The 23688-nt window shown below is 47.5% G+C and overlaps 1 protein-coding gene across 1 annotated transcript in view; it reads left to right on the top strand.

Annotated features, from left to right (window-relative positions):
- The first annotated feature begins 1339 nt into the window (after nucleotides 1-1339).
- COPS8 (COP9 signalosome subunit 8) overlaps nucleotides 1340-23688 on the top strand; it is a 439461-nt gene continuing 417112 nt past the window's right edge. The window contains exon 1 of the mRNA XM_050751681.1: nucleotides 1340-1343. The gene's annotated coding sequence lies outside the window, so the exon portion shown is untranslated. The remainder of the gene's footprint in view (nucleotides 1344-23688) is intronic.

Below are 23688 nucleotides of genomic sequence, written 5' to 3'. Positions count from 1 at the left end.
AATCCACAGTTCTGGCTATATTTCAGCCAGCAGTGAGGACTCAGAAGGCTGGCTCTCAATTTTTTTAAAAAATAAGATTTTGCTTCAGCCAGCCAGCCATTGATCAGAAGGATTCTAAGTGATTCTATTTCATTTAGTTTAAACATTGGCTCCTTTATTTCCTCCCTCTTCTCATCAGCTGAAATTACAGGAGACCACCATTTTCAGGTGGAAAGAACGTTTTGTGAAGTTCCTTTGCTAAGCTGTCTGCTATGAACCCGCTTGGCCAAAGACGGATATCCTCCAGGAATTCAGTTTTGCCAATCCTTCCCTCCACCCGGGGCTGCCGCTCTTCCTGCTGCTTTCATTTTAAGGGGACTGGGCATTTTTGCAACTTTACCTTGACGATCATCATTGCTTTATTACTTATGGAGAACTTTCAAAATACCAGCTCCTTTTTTTAAAGTAGTCTTGTGTTCTTAGCAGTTTCACAATCTGAACTGAGCAGATGATTTGAGAAAATCATCTGGAAGTTGAGAAAATCATCTGGAAGTGGGCAGTTCATGGAATCATGAAAGGTTAGAACCTTTCAGTTGAAGAGGACCTGAATCAAACCTTCTACCCCAGTGGTTCTAAGTCAGGAGTGACTCTGCTCCCCAAGGGACATGTGGCAATGTCTGGAAACGTTTTTGTCACTACGGGGAGTAGGTTGCTACTGGTATCTGGCGGGTAGAGGCCAGGGTGGCTGCTAAACATCCTACAGTGCACAGGACCACCTCCCGGAACAGAGAATTCTCTGGGCAAAAAGATCTGCAGAGCTAAGGTTGAGAAATTCTGATCTACCCCAAAATTGAAGCCCTTCCAGCATCAGAGTGGAGAGCTCCAGGGAAAGAGCAGCTCAAGAAACTACTTGTGGGAGCAGCACCCCTAAACTGGGGTCAACCCACAACATGATGAGTGGGTGGCGAACCGTCAGGGGCAGCAAGGGACAGGAGACTCACGAAAATTCATCTGGGGAAAGGGAAGACTTGGATGCCCAGCAGTCATCTTCTATGCTTCGCTGGGCATAAGCACATTCATTCAGAGATTCGGCTTGATCGCTATGATTCCAGAGGGCAGGTTTAGAAACGTTGAGGGGAAGCTACGGTGAGGTTGAACTTGGCTTGGCGAGGAAGCACTCATACAGTCTCACCTAGTGAAATTTCATAAGCTCCCCTCTGTTGGCTCTTGGTGAGTACACAGTTAAGAAAATCTTGAGGTTTCATTCATGCACTTTCTTTACTTCTGCCTCCAGCCTCCTGCTTACTCCTGTTCTTATGCAGTTGATTTTTTGGCACAAGTGAAGTTCACGCTGGGTTGGGGGGAGAAGTGGGGAGAGCGAGGGATGAAATTCCAGGAGCAGGCCTGTTAGACACTTCAAGTCCACGAACGCAGCCTCCCTGGCTCTCCTCCCAGCTGGACTGGCTTTAGGGTCCTGTCAGTGGGACAGGCTATCTTAGCCAAACCTATGAATCTCCTCGAATGGGAAAAAGAAAAGGCAGAACATTAACTTCAAGTTTAGGATGCATGTGGGGAATGAGGGTGTGTGGATGGCTTATAAGATATCACTTGCTCTCCCAGAAACTCTGGACTGCCCTGCAGTAAAAAACCGAACCTCCTGCGCTGGGCTGAGAAGGGGCTTGAGCATCGCCTGGGGAAATCTTTGACAGGCTGCCCAAACCGCAGCCCTAATCACTGAGGCACGTGGCTGACGTTTTAGCAAGCTCACTTGGACTCGGAGCCTTCACAGAATGGAGACAAGGGAATAATTTCACTTTGGAGGACTGCACTTCTTTCCTTTACACCTCCCACTCCACCCTGCTTGTCAGCAAACACCCTGCGTGGGCGGATGTCACAGGAGCCGGCGGGGATGCTGGTTTGCATGGCAGCATCCTGCGGTGGAATACCAATGGCACAGCTCATGCTCTTTACTGAGGGGGTGGGACTCTGGAATTTTGGCATGATTGTAGTTGTTGCTGTAATCATGTTTTACATTAACAATGTTTCTTTCATCCAGATGGATTCTTAAGTGCTCGACAAACTTTATTAAGTAATTACAACAAGTTATAGCCATTTAATTTGTCTATCATTAGGCATAGTTTCTGGGTGAATCATGGGTTTTGTTTTTTGTTTTGTTTTGTTTGGCCACACACAGAAACAGGATATTGATAGGGGACACAGTAGACCCAGGGCTGTCAACCGAGCTTAGAAGAAGCCTGTCCTTGGTCTGAATTGGAAAAGGCACTAAGGCAACAGCCTCCCGAAGCTATCATGTGAGTGAGGATCATGGCAAACTTGACAATGGAGAAGAGGATACAGAAGCATTTCACACTTCCCTGGGTTATTATTATTATTTCTAAATGGTCTACAAATCCATACAGAATCTAAATTTAAATACAGGAAGAGGCCTGGCATGGTAGCTCACACCTGTAATCTCAGCACTTTGGGAGGCCAAGGTGGGCAGATCACCTGAGGTCAGGAGTTCGAGACCAGACTGGCCAACATGGTGAAACCCCCATCTCTACTAAAAATACAAAAATGAGCTGGGCGTGGTGGTGGGTGCCTGTAATCCCAGCTACTTGGGAGGCCAAGACAGGAGAATCGCTTGAACCTAGGAGATGGAGGTTGTAGTGAGCTGAGATTGCACCACTGCACTCCAGCCTGGGCGACGAAAACAAAACAAAACAAAACAAACAAAGCAAACAACCAACCAACCAAAAAGCCAACAGGAAAAACAGCACAGGACAGCCCATGGGTCTGGAAGGCAGAGGCTCAAGGAGTCCTAGTGCTAAAGGGGCTTCTGGGACCACTCAGGTGGGAGCCTTTCAACCTGTGCCTCCTCCGAGGGCCGCCCAGGGGTTCTGCAGCAGGAGGGAGGTGATGGGTCACCAGGAGGCAGGGCTCTTGGTCCCTGACATCTCCTTCTGACTGGTTTCACATACTGGATTTTACTCAAGATTTCTGCTGAAGAAAGGGTCCTACTGTTAAAGAAAAGAAAAACAAAATGTGCAAACTTGACTGGTCCAGTTCCTGATATCATACTCGATGACCAGAGAGGTTATGCAGGTAGTTTGGGGTCACATAGCTAATAATTGGCCACACTGAAGTGGGACCACACTCTTTGCACAGCCAGCCTGAGGGGCACCAATGACAACGCTGATTTCAGAAGGACAATTCCTTAAGGGGCTGCAGGACTGGCCTTCCCAGATGGTTGTCTAAGGAGCTGCCTTTCTCCTCTTTCTTTCGGTTAAAACATGGCGGATGAGGCGGGCGCAGTGACTTGCATCTGTAATCCCAGCACTTTGGGAGGCCAAGGTGGGCAGATCACGAGGTCAGGAGTTTGAGACCAGTCTGGCCAACATAGTGAAAATCTGTCTCTACCAGAAATACAAAAAATTAACCGGGCTTGGTGGTGTGCACCTGTAATCCCAGCTACCTGGGAGGCTGAGGCAGGAGAATCTCGTGAGCCTGGGAGGCAGAGGTTGCAGTGAACCGAGATTATGCCATTACACTCCAGCCTGGGTGACAGTGTGAGACTCTATCTCAAAAAAAAAAAAAAAAAAAAAAAAAAAAGAAAGAAAGAAAGAAAGAAAAAAGATGGCAGATGAGTCATGAGTGATATGAGTGATGGGGTAGGGAGAAGTTGGTGCTTCTGTAAGATCAAAGGAGGGAGAGAAAACCAAGGATGGAATGACAGGAGCACAGACTGGAACTGCTCTGATGTGGCTTGTGTGGAAATTCAGCCACCACTCCAATGACCACGTGGCCACCGTGTGCTCAACGTAGCTTTGTGCAGTGATGCATGAGGCAACACCTGCAGCATCTCTCCCTCCCCACCACACCTAGGAAGTAGCCATTCTCATCTCCACATTGCTGCCAAATTGGTGGAGCTTTAAATAAATGAATAATTTACCCAAAGACATGGCTTAAAACCTGGGGTCTTTCCACCTGCCCACCGCACCTGCTATGGGAATGTGGATGGCACCAGGCCCCAGCCACTGGGACTGTTCCCTACTAACCTGTGAGCTCTGTTATGGCAGCTCTTCCTATTTATCCTCTTACTCCAAGCATCTGATGTAGCACTTGGCACATGGTGAGCACTTGATGAAGAGTCCTTTGAGTTTAATGAATTGCATCCTATTTTCCCTTCAAGACCGGCCTCAGCTGGTTGGAATCACGGTTGCACTGGGTTACCATAATCTGTGTTTGCGTTTGCTCAGGGATGTATTTGCTAGAATGAAAATTCCTGCAGGCAGGACTTCTCCTTGTCTTGTCTCATCACTCCTGGGAATATGACTGTGGTGGGCAGAATAAGAGCCCCCGAAGATGTTCCCATAGTAATCCCTGGGAACTGTGGATACGTTAGTTACAGGGCAGAGGGGAAGCAATGTTGCAGATGAACTTAAGGTTGTTAAGCAGCTGGTCTTAACATAGGGAGGTCATTCTGGATTTTCCAGGTGGGCCTAATGTCATTATAAGGGTCTTTGAATACAGAAGAGGGAGGACGAAAAGTTGGTCAGGAGAACAGATTCGGGGACAGAAGCAGAGAACAGCGTGATGAAACTATGGGTTATGGAGATGGAAGAGGCCACAAGCACGGGAATGCAGGCAGCCTTGAGAATCCAGAAAAGGCAGGGACTGGATTCTCCCCAGAGCCTCTGAGAGAGCACGGTCCTGCCCACGCCTTGACTTCAGTCCTGCAGACCCATGTCAGACATGTGGCCTCCAGAACTGAAAGAGGGTAAACGTGGGTTGTTTTAGGCTACATTGTGGTGATTTGTTACAGCAGCAATGGGAAACTGATCAAGGTCCTTGGTATCATGGGTAATTCGGCTGCTAAGAATTCTCTGCATTCTCATGGGAGCCAAGGCCAGGGTGGCTTCCACTATCTTTTTTTGAGGTAAGGTCTTGCTCTGTAGCACAGCCTGGAGTGCAGCAGCATGATCTTGGCTCACTGCAACCTCTACCTCCTGAGTTCAAGGGATTCTCCAGCCTCAGCCTCCCGAGTAGCTGGGACTACAGGTGAGCACCACCACACCTGACTGTTTTTGCATTTTTTGGTAGAGATGGGGTTTTGCTACGTTGCCCAGACTGTTCTCAAACTCCTGGGCTCAAGTGATTGACCCGCCTTAGCTTCCCAAAGTGCTGGGATTATAGCTTCTTCTGCCTTTAATGGGGTGAGTTTTGCCTGTGGTACCCACCTGCCCACAGGTGCCTTCTCTGAGAGAACAGGTGTTAGGAGGAGAGCAGTTCTCGTCACTGCCTCTGCTGACCCCAAGGATGGGCTGAGATGCAGGGAGGACCCCCTGGTTCACCTGAGCAGCCAGACAACGGGAGGTACCAAGAGGTTTGCCAAGCTAGGCACCGTCCCCTGGGTATCTTCCCTACCTTCTAACAGACTCTATGTATGTTTTTATACACAAATGGCCAAAAACCCGGTAAGAGGCTGAGCTGAGGCATCAGCGCAAGCTCCTGACAGAAAGGTCCAGCACATTTCTCTACATCAATACCCACTAGTTCAATCATTCATTCAACGAGCACCATTGGCCCCCGCCACAAGCCAGGCATCGCGCTGGGGGCTGGGGGCTGGGGTACCAAGAGCACGTCTTCATGGCACCACCCTCCAGGGGTCACAGTCTTAGCCGTCTCAGGCCAGGCAAGTCACAGGGAGGAGCGGGTGGCATGGGAGGGCTGGGGAGTGGAGGAGGACGGCCCAGGTCCAGCCCCTTGGCTCCGTCTGATGTTCTCCAAGCAGAGATGCAAACCCAGGGCTTTTGGATCACTTTGGTTGTCAGGGGAACCCAGATATCTGTGTATCTTAAAATGAAAAATTTTAAAAAATATTTCCAATTAAAATTAATCATAAAAATACTGGCAACTAATAGAATTTTTAAAAATAGTGAAGACAGAACACTTTTGAGAGCTGGATTCAACCCTCCAGCCACTGGTTGGGTGCCTCTGGGCTAGTGGGAGCTTGTCTTGCTGAATCTGGATCAAATGGCAAAAGTAACCTGGGAGAGTCGGAGGGAAGGTCACTGGAACGATTTGAGGCCACTCATCACTCAACCTTGATGGGACTTGCAGACTGCTGTCTGCAGCTACAGTGTGAGGGTTAAATGTAATTACAGACAGACATCGCTTTGTGGCTGAGAGTTCTTACTCAATGAGGAATTTCTACATTTACTGATGGAATTGTGTTGCTGTACTTAGCAGAAAGAAAAAAAATAACAGTTCAAGATGAAGGACATCTCTGTTTCATGCTCCATTTAAGTCTTCTCCTTAGGATATCAAGGATGAATCATTTTCTTGTAGGTTGAAGTTACAGTGGAAGTTTGGAGTGACCTGTGGGTCACGGCACACACTTGAGTAAATTTGCACACCCCAGGATGCAGGCACTGGGCTGTTCTATTGTGGTTCAGCCAGCCACACAAGTTGGCGGTGTTTAAATTCACTGTGTTCTTGGCAGAACACAAACTCTGCCCACCTGGGGAAACTGCCCCTGTCATTCTGCTGGAGCTGGCAGCTGGAGGGGAGGTTGGAGATTTGGTGATACCTTCTCCATCTACAAGATGTTCCGTCTACCAGGAGAAGGCCAGGTGGGGAGCAGCTGCGACCACGAACACCAGGCCACAGGGCAGCTTCTCGCTGGAGTGCAGAAGGCCTCTGGAGGGGCAGCTAGTGGTGTCCCCTGCTGCCTTCTGGGGCCTGGTGGGATTGTACCTCTAATGTCCATCTGGTCAGTGGAGCCACATGACGAGTCCAGAGTTGTGAGCAGATGTGCATCATCTGGGAGTGGAGCATTTATTTGCCAAAGTAAGACCCTCCAGGGCCCTCTTTTCCCTGAGCCCAGTTTGAGATGGAGGCTGCTCCATTGACCTGGTTCTCGGAGTGGCTGAGAGCCCCAGCTGTCCCTCTGGGGACATGTGTCTAAGTGAGAAACATCCCCTTGTTTAGGCTGAGATGTGGGGCTAGGTTATTATACAGTATCACCTGGCATTTCCTGACACTTGGAACCACTCCATTGCTAGCTGCTCCTAACTCTCATGGGTCAGTGGTCCAGGTGATAAGGACCAAGACCCTACTACGCTCTGGAGCTCCTGACTTCTGTGCCCCAAGGGGCCTCTTTTTTATTTTTTGAGATGGAGTCCTACTCTGTCACCAGGCTGGAGTGCAGTGACGTGATGTCGGCTCACTGCAACCTCCACTTCCCGAGTTCAACCGATTCTCCTGCCTCAGCCTCCCAAGTAGCTGGGACTACAGGTGTGTGCCACCATGCTGGTTAATTTTTGTATTTTTAGTAGAGACAGGGTTTCACCATGTTGGCCAGGATGGTCTTGATCTCTTGACCTCATGATCCATCCATCTCGGCCTCCCAAAGTGCTGGGATTACAGGTGTGAGCCGCTGCACCGAGCTCCCAGAGGGTGTTTTGATAAGCACATCCCAGTCCACACCCCCATCCTGTGTGGCTGCAGGAAGTTCATTCTTCTGCCAGATTCCCTACCACACTTCTAGTGATCCCAGGGATGCCTGTTCCAAGACCATCCTGGCGGTCATGGTCACAGCAGCCAGCAGTCCCCCTGAACCTTGGCTCAGGGCCCTTGCAGAGCCCCTCTGAATATCTCTAGGCTAGTTTCTGTTACCTCTGCACCCAGCTTCTACCCATCAGCGACACAACCCTTTCCATTGATGACTCAAAGCCAAGCAAAGACAGAGCTGTCACATCTAACACAACCTGACTAAAGTCCAGGGCAAGGGGGAGCTTATGATGTGGGCAAGTCAGCTCATCGAAGTCTCCCAGATCTGAGAACGCCTACTCCCAGATGCGCCTTGCTTAGGGTGAAACCTTCTGGCTCCCCCGGTACTCACCTCACCCCTGCAGCTGTGTTTTAGGGGCCTTCTTCCTCCCTCTCTGCTGGGGCTGCCTTGGCCATGCCCTCCTTGCCAGAGTCCACGAGCCCCAAGTGCTTAGAGGGAGAACAGGGTTCTCCTTGTCCCCAAGGCCAGCTGCTCTCCCTGTCGTGATTCTCTTCTGAGTTACAAATCTGCCTGCAACAAAGGCAGCCTTTGACCTTCTTTACTGAACACAAACAGTTTAGTTCTTGAATACCTCTAACATGCTCATCTTGGGAGACAATTCTGGTTTTACCAAAGTAGAGTAGCAATCTGTCTTCAAAGACAAACCCAAACTTCCTGCCAGAGGCGGAGGCAGCTGCTGCCACTTCCAGTTGGCAATCACCACCTTCCTGGCCAGCATGGCACCCTGCACCCACACGGAGCCTGGCTTGGAGCAGTGTCGCTGACTCCTCTGTGTGCTGGCTGTCACCATGGCCTGGCCACATGTTCTGAGCCCAAGACATCTGGTGGATCTGTCACACCAGAGTCTCCATCCCCCCGCTACGTGGCCATCAGGTCCAGGAGAGGTTCACTGTCCCTCGGTCATGTGGGGCTCCCTCATCCCAGAGAGGCAGCTGGAGTTCCTAAGGAGCCAGGAATGGCCCAACTCAGGGAGCCACTGGACATGTAGCAGTCACTCTCCCTCATGTCAGGCTAATGGGCCCACCGGGAGGGCCAGGGTCTTCATGGCACAGGATGCCATGGTGCCAGGGTGTCTCGCTTCATTCCTGTTCCTTTCAGTGCAGTCTTGCGCCCAGGCCTGAGGGCAGGCATGTGCCCTGCTCTTCCAGACAGAACTCCTAGATCTCAGGGTGTATAAAGGCTTGAAACTTTTGCTGTCCCAGCCCGCCTATGGGTAGGAGGTAGAGTTCCTGGTTGTGGTCTTTGTGACCAATCTGTTGATGATGGAGCTGCTGTACTAAGGTGAGGAGATTTGCAGGGTCCCTGAACACTTGGTTGAGTTTTGCTTGGACCTCCTTGACTGGCCAGTCTCTCAATGACAGAAAGGATCATTTGTGTGGGTCTGATCCTGGCTTCCCAGAGCAGCGAGAGGACGTGGGCTTATGGCTGCCAGGACAACGGCTGCAACACACATTGTAAATGTCATTGAGCCACATCACATTTGGAAAAAAAAAGATAAAGATCATGTATGAACTTTTGACCCGAAAATAGTCATGGTTTTCACTTATCTGTATTCCCTTGCATCTCTTTTCTATCATTTCACATCCCAGCCCAAGCATTCTCCATGTTCCTATGTGGTGTTCTTATCTGTCTTTGAAATGGTTTATAATCTACCACTATTTGACTCATCATGGCCATTTGACATTGTTATGGCTTAAATTGTGTCTCTCAATTCTTACGTTGGAGTCCTCACCCCTGAGATGTGACCTTATTTGGAGAGAGGGTCTTTACAGAGGTAATCAAGTGAAAATGAGGTCACTGGGATAGGCCCAGAATCTAATGGCCGGAGTCCTTATGAGAATGGGAACCTTGGAGGCAGAGACAGGCACAGAGAGAGGATGACCTGAGGAGACACAGGCAGGAGTCACGTACAAGCCAAGGGGAGGCATGGGACAAAAATTCCTCCCAGCCCTGCAAGGAGCCAGTGCTGCCCTCCCTTGATCTTGAACATCTTGGTCTCCAGAACTGTGAGAGAATAAATGCTCAAGCCCCCCAGTTTGGGGACTTGTTACTGCAGTCCTGGTAGATGACTGCTGCTGTTTTCATCTATTGTTTGCTTTTATAAATAATTTCACAAGAACGAAAGCATAAATGGGTTCATGCTTTTGCTTCCCTGTCATGATTCGGCTCCCATGCTCACAGCTCCCGGGTGACCTGAGGATGGGAGGAGGTCCCATTAGTGATTTCCCAGAGTACAGGGATTTGGGCAGTAACCCCATATTATCCCTTAAGCCCTTCCTAACCCCCTGTTGGAGTTGGGAGCCCCTCAGAGCCCCTGGCACCTGAGCCCACCTCACCAGACTGCTCTCCCAGGGGCCAGCTGCTGCAGCAACCCCTCCTCAGGTTGGATTGTCTTTGCACCACACCTGGTCTCTGACAGCTGCTCAATGAGCCTGTGCTGAGTGTGTGGGGGCTGTGGGGAAGCCTGGGGCGGTGGCCACACTTGGGGCGGAGGACAGGTCTTGGCTCCAGCAGGTCTTTCCCATGGGCACAGGAGCCCTCACGTGTGTGGCGTAGAGGAGGCAAGTGGTGCCTGGCATCAACTCTGGCTGAAGTGGAGGGACTGAGGGACGCCCCGGACATCAGGGAAGAGATCAGGGAAGAAGACACAGCCACAAACACCAAGCCACCAAGCGTGGCCTGAGGATCTGCCCCAAGCCTGACAGTGCCATTTCAGGACAAGTCTTGCTTTTCTGACACGGAATAAATTGATAGCCTATTGGTGTCAGCTGAGTGGAATTCCTAAGCATGTGAAACACTAAAGCCTGCTGCTGGAAATGTTGTCATGTGCATTTTTGAAATGGAAGTGTCAGTGTTCTAGAAGTAATACGAATCAGGGTGCTCAGCTCATTGAGCTGCCAAGCTTCATCTTAACAAAATAAAAAAGAAGGCTCAGAGAGCAGCAGGGAGTTTGGACCCTTCCAAGTGGGGTGGAGCTTGAGGAAGATCCCCAGGTACAGCTAGAACTTGAAAAACCCAGGCTCTGCCTGCGAGTGAGGGGAGGCTCCTCTCCAGCCTGCTCTGCCAGTGGAGGCCGGGGAAGGCTGCTCCTTGCACAACCACACATAGCTGTGGGGTAAGTTGAGCAAATGTAGGAAGAGGCTGGATGATTCTTGTCTAGTAAACCTGAATATTGTCATTGTGATGGCGTACATTGAGCAAGCTCCCCTGTGGCCTGAGGATGGGAGGGGTCCGATGGTGATTGCCCAAGTATAGGGATTTGGGCAGCAACCCCATATTGTCAGCATGCATTTTTATAGGTTGCCTCTGTGTTTTGGTGTGTAGGTGTGAGTTTGCGTGTGCATGTGTATCAAAGTGTGAACATGTGTGTACACATGTGAATACATACCAGTATATGTACACATTTGAGCAGGTACACAACTGTGGGTGTGTGGGGATATCTACATGTGAATATGGAAGTGTGAGGGTAGGGGAAGTGTGCACGTGTGTGTGAGTGTGTGCATGCATGTGCATGTGATTGTGTGCACTTGTGTGTGGGTGTGCGTGTGTGTGGGTATGTGTGGGTGTGCACATCTAAGTGTGTGGGTGTGCATGTGTGTGAGTGGGTGTGCCTGAGTGTGTGCACATCTGTGAGTGTGTACCCATGTATGGGGGTGTGTGGGTGTACACGTGTGTGTGAGTGGGTGTGCATGTGTGTGAGTGGGTGTGCATGTGTGCATGTGTGCACGTGTGTGAGTGTGCACGTATGTGGGGGTGTGCATGTGTGAGTACATACACGTGTGTGTGGGAGGGTGTGGGTATCCACATGTGTGTGAGTGGGTGTGCGTGTGTGCACGTGAGTGTGTTCACATGTGTGTGAGTGGGTATGCATGAGTGTGTGCACATCTGTGAGTGTGTACACATGTATGGGGGTGTGTGGGTGTACACGTGTGTGTGAGTGGGTATGCATGTGTGCGTGCATGTGTGCGTGCATGTGTGTGTGAGTGGGTGTGCACATGTGAGTGTGTGTGGTTATTAGCTATAACTTCCACTTCCTTCCACCACCTTCTGCAAGAAGGAAAACATTCCAAAGCTCAGAGCAAGGCTAGAAAGCACCCACCTTGACTCTGAAGCAAGCAGGTGACTGACCTTTCTGGGCAAGGATGTGGAAAAGGGGATGAGGGGCGACTGCGCTGAGATTAGCCTGATGTCAGGATGGCTAGAACAATGAGGTGGACGCCGGACGCTTCCTCTGGTGACTGCGGGAATTCGCAAGACAGGATGCTCTCAGGAACGCTTAGTTCACACAGGGGTATGAAATAGGATCGGTTTTCCCTTCATGTTTTATAGTTAGTACTGGTTATTGGGTTATCGCAGTGCATGGTGAAGGAATTCTGATTACTTACTGTCCAGCCGTGCTGGCGATGAGGAGCTCTTGTTCACAGGCTGGCCAGTGCACAGACCAGTGGGGCTCCCAAATTGCTGGCTCTGGAGCATGTCATGCACACCTGAATCTAGGGTACCTGGGAGGCCCCGCAGATGCCATGGTGTGAAGTATTCGGGAGGGCAGCACCACAGGGGCAGAGGAATCCACATCTTTAGTAATAACAATAGCCAACATTCCTCCATGCTTTGGGGCCTGGTGCTAAGAGTTCTAGGTGCATTATCTCATTTAACTCTCCAAGAGAACCTGTGTTTAATGAGCCCTCTAGGTCAGCAGTCCCCAGCCTTTTTGGCACCAAGGATCAGTATCATGGAAGACAATTTTTCCACAGAGGGTGTGGGAGGTGGAGGGATGATTTGGGGATGAAACTCTTCCACCTCAGATCATCAGGCATTAGATTCTCATAAGGAGCGTGCAACCTACACTCCTCTGGTGTGGAGTTCACAGTAGGATCAGTGCTCCTATGAGACTTTAATGCCACCGTGGATCTGACAGGAGGCGGAGCTCAGACGGTACTGCTCACCTCCTGCTGTGTGGTCCAGTTCCTAACAGGCCATGGACCAGTCCTCAGCCCGGAGGTTGGGGTCCCTGCTTTAGGTGATGTTGGGCTTGGAAAGCCCTTGGGAAGATCAGGAGATTGGGTGCTGCTCCCATCCTGCCACAGACCAGCTCAATGTGGGGCAGAGACAGGGCCTCCGTGGTCTCTTCTACCTGTTACACACTGTGGGTGAGACTCTGCCTTGTCCAGTCTCCTGTCTAGAGGGAGGGAGGGTGACTCCTGGGGAGCGTGTAGTCATCCTCAGACCCCCAGAATCCAATGACCACAATTCACTGTCTGGGAGCCAGTAGCTTCCTAAGGGCCCGGATGTCTGGCATTTATTTTCTCTTGAAGGACTGGGCAAGCTTGCAGTTTCTCCCCCAGACTTTAAAGAATAGATTTTCTTGGAGCCACGCAGCACGAGCGAAGCTCAGACCCCAATTAAAGCTCTGTCTGGCTGTGGTGGCAGCGGCTTTCCTGTGGCTTGAGGGCTGGGAGCTTGGAAGAAAGTGAACTTGTGCAAAGTTGATCTGGTTGCATGTATTGTTTCCAACACCCACATTTTCCTCAAGGCCGTGTTGGTGGGCATTTATTTTCCATCCTAAGATTAGTTAGAGAATCCAGATGGTTTTCTGATTTGCCAAAAGCATGCATTCAAGATTAAAAAAAAAAAAATACCCAACAGCACTGCTTTATTGAAGTAGTCATTTGGAACTTTATAATTTTTCTGCATTTACGAATCCAGAAAATATGCAACTCAGTGAATGTGAAAGTCTCTCTTGGGCAAACCCTGCCGCCCATCACAGGGGAATTTAATCTCCTAGGAAACATATCTGGACATGTACCTCTAAGTATTTATTTTGATGCAAGAATTCAGAATATGTGCTGAATTTAAACTCTGACACACAGGGACTGAGGTTTGCTGCAGAAAATACCCAGCGTTTTGTCAAGATGAAGTCATTTTCTTTTTTCTGTAAGCAGGTGATGGGAAAAAACTTAGACATCAAGGCTGATTAGAGAATGTCATTTCAAGTTTATTCTTGGGTATGAGTGAGGGTGTAAGCCTTGGTTTGGGGCTATTTCCTTCCAGGAATGTATTACTTTGCTTGCATTCTCACTTGTAATGCTTTTGAGAAACACGGCTGTTTGAAGAAGAGAGTACTTTGGATCTCTCCCTTCATTTTATAGATCAGGAAACTGAGGCTCAAGAAGGGGATTTAACTTTTCATACAGTTAGTTCATGGCAGAAGTTGAGATCAGACCCAGAAATCTCATCTCCAAGTCTTGGGAATTTCTCTGTACCTTGGGATGTCTCCTGATTGATTTCCTGACACAGAATGAATGTCCTGCTTCTTAGTAATGATAATTCATTCATGTCATGTCCTTATGAAAATTCCCAATCATAATGCACGCTTTAAAGCAATGTAAAAGTTTTCAATTTGCAATTTTAAACTTTCTTCTAAAGCAAGGAAAATCATGCTTTCTTTATAAGATGTTAGACTTCAAAATACACTTAATTTGGTTGTAGGCATAGCTTTCTCTGATTGACTCAGAGAAATATTATTGTCATGCAAAGGCTGTGTAGTACTGCTGTAGTTTTTGCTGTGTGAACTTAAAAAAGGGAATCTTGGTTTCTATCCATCTTAGTCAACTGACGTGGGGGTTGATTCTCTGGTCTTTATACCAGTTTACATTCAGTCATATTAACTGTAGGAAAATGCAAACAGGCTTATGGTCCTTTAGTTTTATTTTGTACTTCTGCTTTCCTCTATAATGCAGCAATTTAACGAACGGAACAAATAAATGGAAGATATGGAAATGTGGTTAAACTGTTGGCTCGGAATAATAGAACCCTTTCATGTTCTCTCCAGAACTCCCTATTCATGTATCATGATGCCAAGTTTTGGCAAATAAGCCAAGTTTGGATTAAGTTACAGCCAAGTATGTTGCCTTTGCCCATTCAATTTATTCTTGGCAAACTTCAGAGAGTATTTATAATAAAGTCCCATTTCGAACATTCTAGTGCCCCAGTGGAGTTCTAATAACACTGGGTATTTATTTAATGTCTAACTCTAGGAGTTCAAAGCACTTTACAGACATTCCTTGACTGATCTTAATATCCCTGCCAGATTTTACAGATTGGAAAAGTCAATTGAGGCATGGGGACTTGCTTGAGATCACCCAGGAAGACCATGGGATCTCCTAAATTAATCACATACCTCCTGACACTTAGAAGTTTCTGTGCCTTAGATGGTGAAGCATTCCCAACCTCTTATCTAAATGTTGTTGAATGGAGAGTATTTGTTTATTTCTCCATGGAGATCTTTAATTAAGGAAAGTAGAAACCCCACAAACACCTCTGTTTATGTGTCATAGAATTAATTGGGCAACATCTTTTAAAAACTTTGATTCCTTGGCAATGAAGTTAACATTTTGGTAGTTAGAGACTAGACAGTTGGGAGTGTGTCCCATTTAGATAAAACAATGGTAGTGATTTTTCTGTGGCTTCCAGAGAAGATTCATACTAGCTTTGGTGTGTGTGTATGTGTGTGTGTGTGTGTGTGTGTGTATGGGGGCGCTGGGGAGGTTGGGTGGGATCACACAGCTGCAGAGTACAGTGGGGAGGTGACATCAAAGAAGGGTGTTTTAGTAGCTCTGTGGTGTCTTCCACCACCCAAAAGACATCACCATTCATCTCTCTGTGATTCTTGGGCACTGGCTATAGGACAGTGACTTAGCACTCTGGGGACACGCTTTGTATTTGCCAAGTTAAGCTTTATATTGTGCCTGAGATGGAAAAGACCCTACATTGAGCTTGCTGCAGATGACTAAAAGAAAGAGGTAGAGTTTGAAGCCCGAGTGCTTGACGGCAGCCTAAGTCTTGGTCAAGACGTTTTCCTGTGTCTCTTGTGCAAGGAAGTAGTGATGATTTTGCCAACTGCTTCTCTGAAGCACGTGTGGAAAGGCCGTTTCAAGGGCTTTTCCCGATAATTGCAGAGGTGGCGTCTGCTCCAACAGTCCTGGTCTGGGCCTTGAGGGAACACATAAAAGAAAAGGCTGTTGTCTCTACAACCTGTTTATTTTACAACCGCCATATGGTCCCAGGTCTTCTCTGAGATTGTTTGTCGGAGCGAGAATTGAAGCTTGCCCTACCATTTCCCATGTTCTTCCTTCTCTAACATCTGGGGACCTAAATGCGGGATCACACTGTAGCTGGGGTTGTTCTCTGCAGCAAATGGAGGGGCATCCAGGGTGCACTCAATGCAGATCCTGGAGCTGGACTGAGTTTAATCATTGGAGATGCTCAGCAGCTGTGTGACAGGGCATGAACCACTTGCTTCTTTGCACCTCAGTTTCCTCATCTGCAAAATGGCAATAATACTAATAAGAGGATCTGCTTCATGAAGATGAAATGGACCGATAATGTTAAACTCTTTTTTTTTTTTTTTGAGACAGAGTCTTGCTCTGTTGCCCAGGCTGGAGTGCAGACTGTCCTTGGCATGTAATTGGTGCCTTATTGGTTTAGTAGCTATATTATTATTCCTATGAACTGTCCAGATTCTCTTTCTCTCTTGGAAACAGATGGAAAGATTGACAATAAAACAAATATAGGTGGGGGCAAATGTCATTGGCACTGAGAGTCGATGGGGACAGCCTCCATGGCCGAGCCTGCTGATAAATTTTTTTTTTTTTTTAGACGGAGTCTCGCTCTTTTGCCCAGGCTGGAGTGCAGTGGCACGATCTCGGTTCACTGCAACCTCTGTCTCCCTAGTTCAAGTGATTCTGCTGCCTCAACCTCCTATCTGGGACTACAGGTGCCTGCCATCACACCCAGCTAATTTTTATAGTTTTAGTAGAGATAGAGTTTTACCACGTTAACCAGCCTGCTCTCAAACTTCCGACCTCAGGTGATCCACCTGCCTTGGCCTCCCAAAGTGCTGGGATTACAGACGTGAGCCACCGCAGTTGGCCCTGGTAAGGAACTTTTGCTGGATGAAATGCACACGGGACAACACAGCCGAGGCTGCAGAAGGTAGCAAGTTTTTCCCCAGGGATCTGTGAGGGCTGTGGCTGTTGGAAGTGGGTGTTTCAGGGAACTTCGTGAGACTCTGGCCTGGGGACGCAGAGCTCCACTCGAGAGTGGGCCAAGGTGGAGACGCCTCTTGGCATCTCTCTTCCCTGGCAGAGCAGTGACCCCCAGAGGGGGCCAAGTTGGGTAGGGGGGCAGCCCAAAGACTTCTTGATGTGGAGTTTGTCTCTAGGGAGCTTCTCCTGGCCACAGCAGCAGCAGGTGACTTCCCTGAGCACTTTCGTGACCCACAGTTTCCTTCCCTCAATCTGGAGAGCGTGTGCCAGAAAGAGGGCTAACTAAAGTCTCCCAGGCACTAGAGCGGTGGCCTGGCTAGACAGACAGTCAGATGTGGGAAAAGAGGGGTTGGTGTGAGGGTTTCACCTGCTGGAGAAGGCATCGGCAGAGAGCTTCTGACCAAGGGGCTCACCAAGTTCTGCTCACCATTGGGCTGCTGAGACCTGATCGACCTCAAGCTGGAAGTCTGGGGCAGGGATGGGGGGCAGGAAACAGCAAATGTACCCGGAAAGAAGAGGGCCGTCAGAGTGGCTCATCCTGTGACTGATCCAAACCAACACGCTTACTCGTGACAAGATTCTGCAACATTAAAGAAGGAGATTAACTTATATCACAGCCAACAGGAGAAAACAGATTTAAACACATTTACCACTGGAAACAGGAGGAAAACTTCGACATCATCTTCTTCCCCTTTTACAGATTCTGTACAGTAAGAGATGAGCTGTAAGACAGGGATGAAAAAGGAAATGGCAGACTTATGGAAAATTGGGAAGAGAAAAATAAGGCTGTGACATAAATTAAAGCAGGATTAGAAAAAGTCAAAGTCAATCAAACTTCAAAAAATTGAATCAGTCAATCTTTAAAAGCCCTTTTAAGTTAAAGTGAAATGGTAAAGAAATGAAGAATATTAGAAAAAATATGATAGCTATTGATGAGACGTAATGGTTTCAATGTACTTATAATTTCTGTTCCTAAAGAAAAATACCTAGCAAATGGAAGAAAGCTGTTCAAACAGGCCACAGAAGTGGTGTGCCTTGGACTTTAAAGCTAAAACCAAATAAAAACAACAGTGAAGCACTCTGAATTGACATTGATAAAAAGAGATTTGTCAGAAATAAGTAGTAGTGGCAGATAATTCTTTGGTTTTTAAGAAATTACTTAAAATGGAAAAATAAGTTAGGAGAGTGAGGATTTTAAGAATATGATTAATAAGTTTGAATTGAGAGCTCAAAGTCAACTGGTATGGTCTACAAAGGAAGAATCCAGCGTCTTCGTACGTTCCCATGGGATAGTTACAAAAATTGACTGTATATTTAACTATTTTAAAAAATTCAATAAATTTCTAAGAGCAGAAATAGTACCATCCACATTCTTTGACCACAGTGCAATAAAACTAAAGTTAAATAATGAAGATATAAACAGGAAACTGCAGGCACTGGAAAATTAAAACAAAACAAAACATTTTTAAATAACTGCTGGGTCAAAGATGAAATCAAAACCACAACTATAAACTATTTAAATGTATTTATGCAAAAGTTTAGCTTCATCCATGCATATTACAGCATTGACTGCAACAGTGAAAAAATGGAACATCCAAAATACTGAACACGAGCAGCTAGTGAAAACATTAGGACGCGCCCTTGCCATGGAACACTCTGTGGCCATTAAAATATCTTTATGGGCACGGCAAGATGCCTGGGATATGTCTCACATAAACGAACTGCAGATATAGAGTCATCCTACTTTTTCAACTGCGGTTATGTTTTATCTGTGGGTGGTAGGGAAATATACATTTTTTCTTTTTGCTTGTGGCTATTTTCTACTTTGTCTTGATGGATATTAATTACAGATCAAAATCAACAAACATGGAAAAAGGGGAGAAGACCAGGGTGGGGAGATGATATGTAAAGACCAAGGGAAACACCCAATTACTGTACATGGTCCCTGAGGGTGTGGAATTCACTGCAGCAGGCTTTGCCTGTCTGTATACAATCTTCAGAAAACATGTCCTTCATAGACACCCACTTAAGTATAGTTTCATTAGCAACGTTATGAATTTCCTCTGAACAGACCCCAGTTGACCATCTCCACTATTTGCACGGTTACGGCAACCCATTTACTAATTAGTAATGGTTTAGGGATCCTGAACTGAGTTGGCAACGTTTACTTTTATTTCCAGAAGTGGGTGGCATGTGTAAACAAGATGAGTTCCTCTGAGCCAAGATTCCGAGTGATGGCTGCTGGGTACAATCACCCCGATACCCCCAAACACACCTTGGTCCAGAATCTATTTGCCAGGGATTCCATTGGCAGATTAGGTGATTCAGATACATGAGGCTGGATGCCATCCTCACAACTTTGTTATAATGATCCTTGGATTGGCTAGAACGTTTCCAAAACTTCTGCTGTCAACACACCAGTGAATTACCCATCACATGGCACCTGCTGCCCAGACAGCCCACTCTGCCTGGGACCCAGCAGGCTGAACCAGGAGTGATGGGGCCCATTGGAATCTCTATCCCATAATTTGTACCCAAGACCCAGTGAATCTCATTAGTCTTTATTGGGTGTTTGGATGGAGAAGTGACGTAAATGTGGACCAGGGGAAGCTGTGAGTTCACTGAGGGGAGATCACTGGACTGCCAGCGAGGTCATTCCACAGGATCGCAGAGAATGAGTGATGTGAGGTGATGGTGGGAGGGAAGAGGGAGCCAGCACAGGAGAGGAGAAGTCCCTCCAGAGGCCCCCTCTGCACTTCCTGCCACTGAGCTCCTCTGCCAGCCCAGTAATCCCCCCTTTAGGCTTTTTTGGGATTCTGTTACAGGCAACCAAGCAATTAACAGTCAGGCCAGATACCTTGTGCTTGATATTTAAGAAACTCAGCTTCCACATTTGGATAACAAAGCAATGTGAAACAGCTTTAAAACATAAGGGAGTCTTTAATCATATTCACATTTTCATCTTCAAAATGTAACAGCCTGCAAACCTTATAGACAATTTGGACAAAAAGCTTCTACAAACCAAAAAACGAGTAATAACAGGATAAACATATGGGTTTACACAGTTTAAAAATAATTTTTTTTTTTTTGAGACGGAGTCTCGCTGTGTCTCCCAGGCTGGAGTGCAGTGGCGTGATCTCGGCTCACTGCAAACTCCGCCTCCCGGGTTCACGCCATTCTCCCGCCTCAGCCTCCCAGTAGCTGAGACTACAGGCGCCCGCCACCACGCCCGGCTAGTTTTTTGTATTTTTAGTAGAGACGGGGTTTCACCATGTTAGCCAGGATAGTCTCGATCTCCTGACCTCGTGATCCACCCGCCTCGGCCTCCCAAAGTGCTGGGATTACAGGCTTGAGCCACCGCGCCCGGCCAGTTTAAAAATAATTTACAGAACTTGATCTCAATGAATATAGAGATAACGAAGCAGTTGCAGGAGAAGTGTCATGAACTAGAAATGCTAAACACCAAAAGCATTTAAGTAAGAGCCATAATATGTATGAGGCAGCAGTGCGAACTGCAGAATGATTGGCCATTCCTAAAAAGAAGTGAAAAGTGACTGCATTAGGGGAAACAAGATTACTTCCGGATGCGATTGCCGGAACTGCCATCTAGTGTTCCCAGATTTGGCAAATAAACACACAAGACATCCGGGTAAATTTGAACTTCAGATAACCATTGACTAATTTTTTTAGGGTAAGTATATCCCAAATATTCCATGAAATATACTTGCACTATTTTTTTTTTTTTGTTACTGCTGGTCTAGAATTCAAATTTAACGGGGTGTCCTATATTTTATCCGGCACCCCATCTGCATCTCAAGAATGGCTTAACGAATTTTAAAAAGTATTAGGTTGGTATAAAAGTTTCTGTCATTGCTTTTAATGGCAGAAATCGCAATTATTTTTGTACCAGCCAATAATACTCATGAAATTGCTTTCAGCTCTGTCTCACTTAGGAAATTCTTGACCTTCACAACTCTGGTTCATCTAATCCCTTCCCATCAAAAAGGCATCCTTAGCGATGTGCTTTGTGTCAAGAGAGTTGCAATTCTGTTCATATAGTATGCCTTGGCAAATGGTGCTGGTATGTTGCACACACAACATTTTCAATCCAACCTCTAAAAGCTGTTGAGAAATCTTTGGTATTGCTGGTATATTTCCTTAGGAAGCAGGATACCAGGGCATCTTGAGGGGTGGTTAGGCAAAGTGGAAACCTGGTAATTAATCTCTCATCCCAAAACCGAAAAAAAAAAAAAATCTAAAATCATTCATTGGGAAGATTATTTAATATATGTATTAAAAACAAAAGTCATTTCTAAGGCATTTGTTGATGTTTGATCGCATGTAGTGGGGGCCTTAGTGACTGGCTCCTTCCTGAGCTTTCTGGGACTTGTGAAGATCTCATGTGTATGTTCCCATGGGAACTTTGACCCCTGGGGTCATCTATATAGTGAGAAAACTTAGCAGTGGTAACATTTCTATAAGGTTCTAGAGTTATTTTATGCAAAGACCTTGTTTCACCTTCAGCTCCTTTCTCCATTGTGCCCTGAGCTGAGGAGGCTAAGAAGTGCCAGCCAGGACTCTGGGTCTGAGAGATGCTGCCTGTATGGGAACTTGTGCTCTGCTATGTGGACAAAAGGCCACTGTGAAGCATGCCCCTGGAGGCAGAGTGCAGTGGAGGTGGGGGCTCAGTTTAGGGGTCCGGACCTGCTCATTGCATTCTTTCTGTGCCTCTGCTCCTATGGAACTGTGTGGCCCAGGGAGAGTTGTTTAACTGTCCCCAGCCTCAGGTGTAAGATGCCCAGTTGCCTGCTGCCAACACACGAAGTTGACGCCTGCTGTCAACTTCGCCCTATCCCACAGCCAGTGGCTGATGCACCTCCACATCCTTTTCCTTGCGATCTGAGGTCACTCTTTTGTAAAACCAAAAATTGCTTAGTCATAGAAATAAAATGCAAGTTCCAGTCCCTCCCCATGCTGGACTCAGATCACTGCTGCTTCAGGCTGCTGCAAAGGAGCCAGGGTGGGAGAGAGGCTGGCTGGTCTGTGCTGTCCACTTCCTGAAGTTCATGCTGGATGTCCCCTCCCCTGGGGCCTTGCTTGTCCTGCACCTGGCTTACAGATGCTGGGCCCACAGCCAGATGTCAGAGAGCACAACTAACCGGCATCAGGGTCGAGATTAAAACCCATCTCCTGGTTCCTGGGCCAGTGTCACCTGTGGAGGCTGGGAAACAGGCTCAGAGGGAAGAGCCAGAAGGAGAGCTCCCCACCAGCTCTCTCTCCCCCTTTCTCGCTCTGCCACCCTGCCTCTCTTTTCCTCTTTCATCTGGTGCTAAGAAAGCTTTGTAGCTCCCACAGTGGACAGTGCTCAGAGGAATCACAGGCTTGGGGGCTTCCAGATTTGTTTCTAGAACTCCACGTTTGAGCCCCATGAGTGTCTGGGATTTGGGAGTCAGGAATTTTAAACTGACTCCCAAACTGACAGGGTATCCCACCTCAGTCATCGTGGGATACCAGTGAGTTAGAAATTTAGTTATGTTGTGTTCATAGCTCAGAAAACAGCCCTTTGAGCTGCAACTCCTCTTCTCCAACCTCTGGGAGCAGTTCTAAGGCGGGGGCACCTGCGGCACACCCCACTCCTGATGCTCACCCAGTCCCCAAGCCTGCTCTGCGTGGGGTCTTTTTGCCTGGTTTTGCAGGCGAGAAGTGGGATGAGGTGAGCTAAGCAGGGCTCCCACTGTTGGTATTACCGATGGAGGGTGTCCACGTTCTTGGTGTTTTGAACAAAGAATTGGACAAAATGCACAAACAAAGCAAGGAAAGAATGAAGAAGCAAAGGCAGAGATTTATTGAAAATGAAAGCACGCTCCACAGGGTGGGAGCGGGCCCGAACACAGGGGTTCAAGAGCCCTGTTACAGAATTTTTGGGGGTTTAAATACCCTCTAGAGGTTTCCATTGGTTACTTGGTATATGCCCTATGTAAATGAAGAGGATGAAATAAAATTAGAAAATCATTGACTTGGTGTACACCCTATGCAAATGGAGAAGATACTTCCTGTCATAGCTGAAGTGTTTCCTTTGATTTAGTTCTAGAAAGTCAGCGTGAATCGGCCTTGTGTTCCCTGCCTCCAGGCCCTATTTTCCTGCCTCATTTGGGAGAAGATTCTAATCCAGATCCTGTGGCTCTTCACCCGAGCAGAACCAGCTCCACACAGAGACCCCAGAAACCTACAGATGGTGCAGTCTCGGGAAAGTTTGTGAACAAATAGCGAGAAAATATCGGTGCCAGACAAATATGTGGGTGAAAGACCCTGTGAGTTTTGGTGATACTATGATATGGTTTTGATTTACTGGTATTGACTGAGAATAAAAGAGGGCATGGATCTTTTTTGAAAGTGAATTTTACTTTTGTCTCCGTGGACTTGAGAAAAAGAAAGTCACTACAGAGACATGCTCGCATCTGCCAAATTCTGGGAAGCAAGAAACTGTAAACTAAGTTGGCCGTGCTTCAAAAACGAAACAAAGCAACTTCATAAATCCTGGGGTTCGGGCTGGTGCTTGTCATCGGAAGAACCACGCTGCCCTCTCTAAGATGTGCAAGGCTCCGGGACAATGTGCTGGGGGCTTAATCTGACCTGAGAGGTGGGCGGGGCCAATCACCTGCCTCAGTCTTGCAGCTGAGCCTCAGTGCAGAGGGGACCCCACCTCCCTGAGGGCATGCTTGCCGGTAATTGGCGGAGCTGGGATTTAACTCTCAGAGTGTCTATCTCCAAAACATTCACCTTGTCTAAATTAGGGAGAAAGAGGGAAGCCAGTGTCATGTAAGCACTGTGTGCCCTCTTCAGTTTCTAAATCTTTCTTCCTGTGAATCCTTCCCAGTTTGAGACCCAACAGGCAACCTCTCTCCAACCTCCCTCCCCATGAGAATCCGCTATCATTTCCTGTGCAGTGGACAGGGCCTGATAACTCACTCTTGTGGCCACCATGGTGGTGAAAAGCAAGGGGTTTAGGGAGTCTGTAGGAGCAAGTTCTTTCCCAGTTCTTTCCCTGCATCAGGTGATGGCCAAACTCTCTAAGCTCTCTGTAAA

The sequence above is a fragment of the Macaca thibetana genome, chromosome 12, assembly GCF_024542745.1.
Source record: "Macaca thibetana thibetana isolate TM-01 chromosome 12, ASM2454274v1, whole genome shotgun sequence".
Lineage (NCBI taxonomy): Eukaryota > Metazoa > Chordata > Mammalia > Primates > Cercopithecidae > Macaca > Macaca thibetana.
Note: the sequence above shows the minus strand (reverse complement) of the source record. Positions and strands in the feature narration are given on the sequence as shown.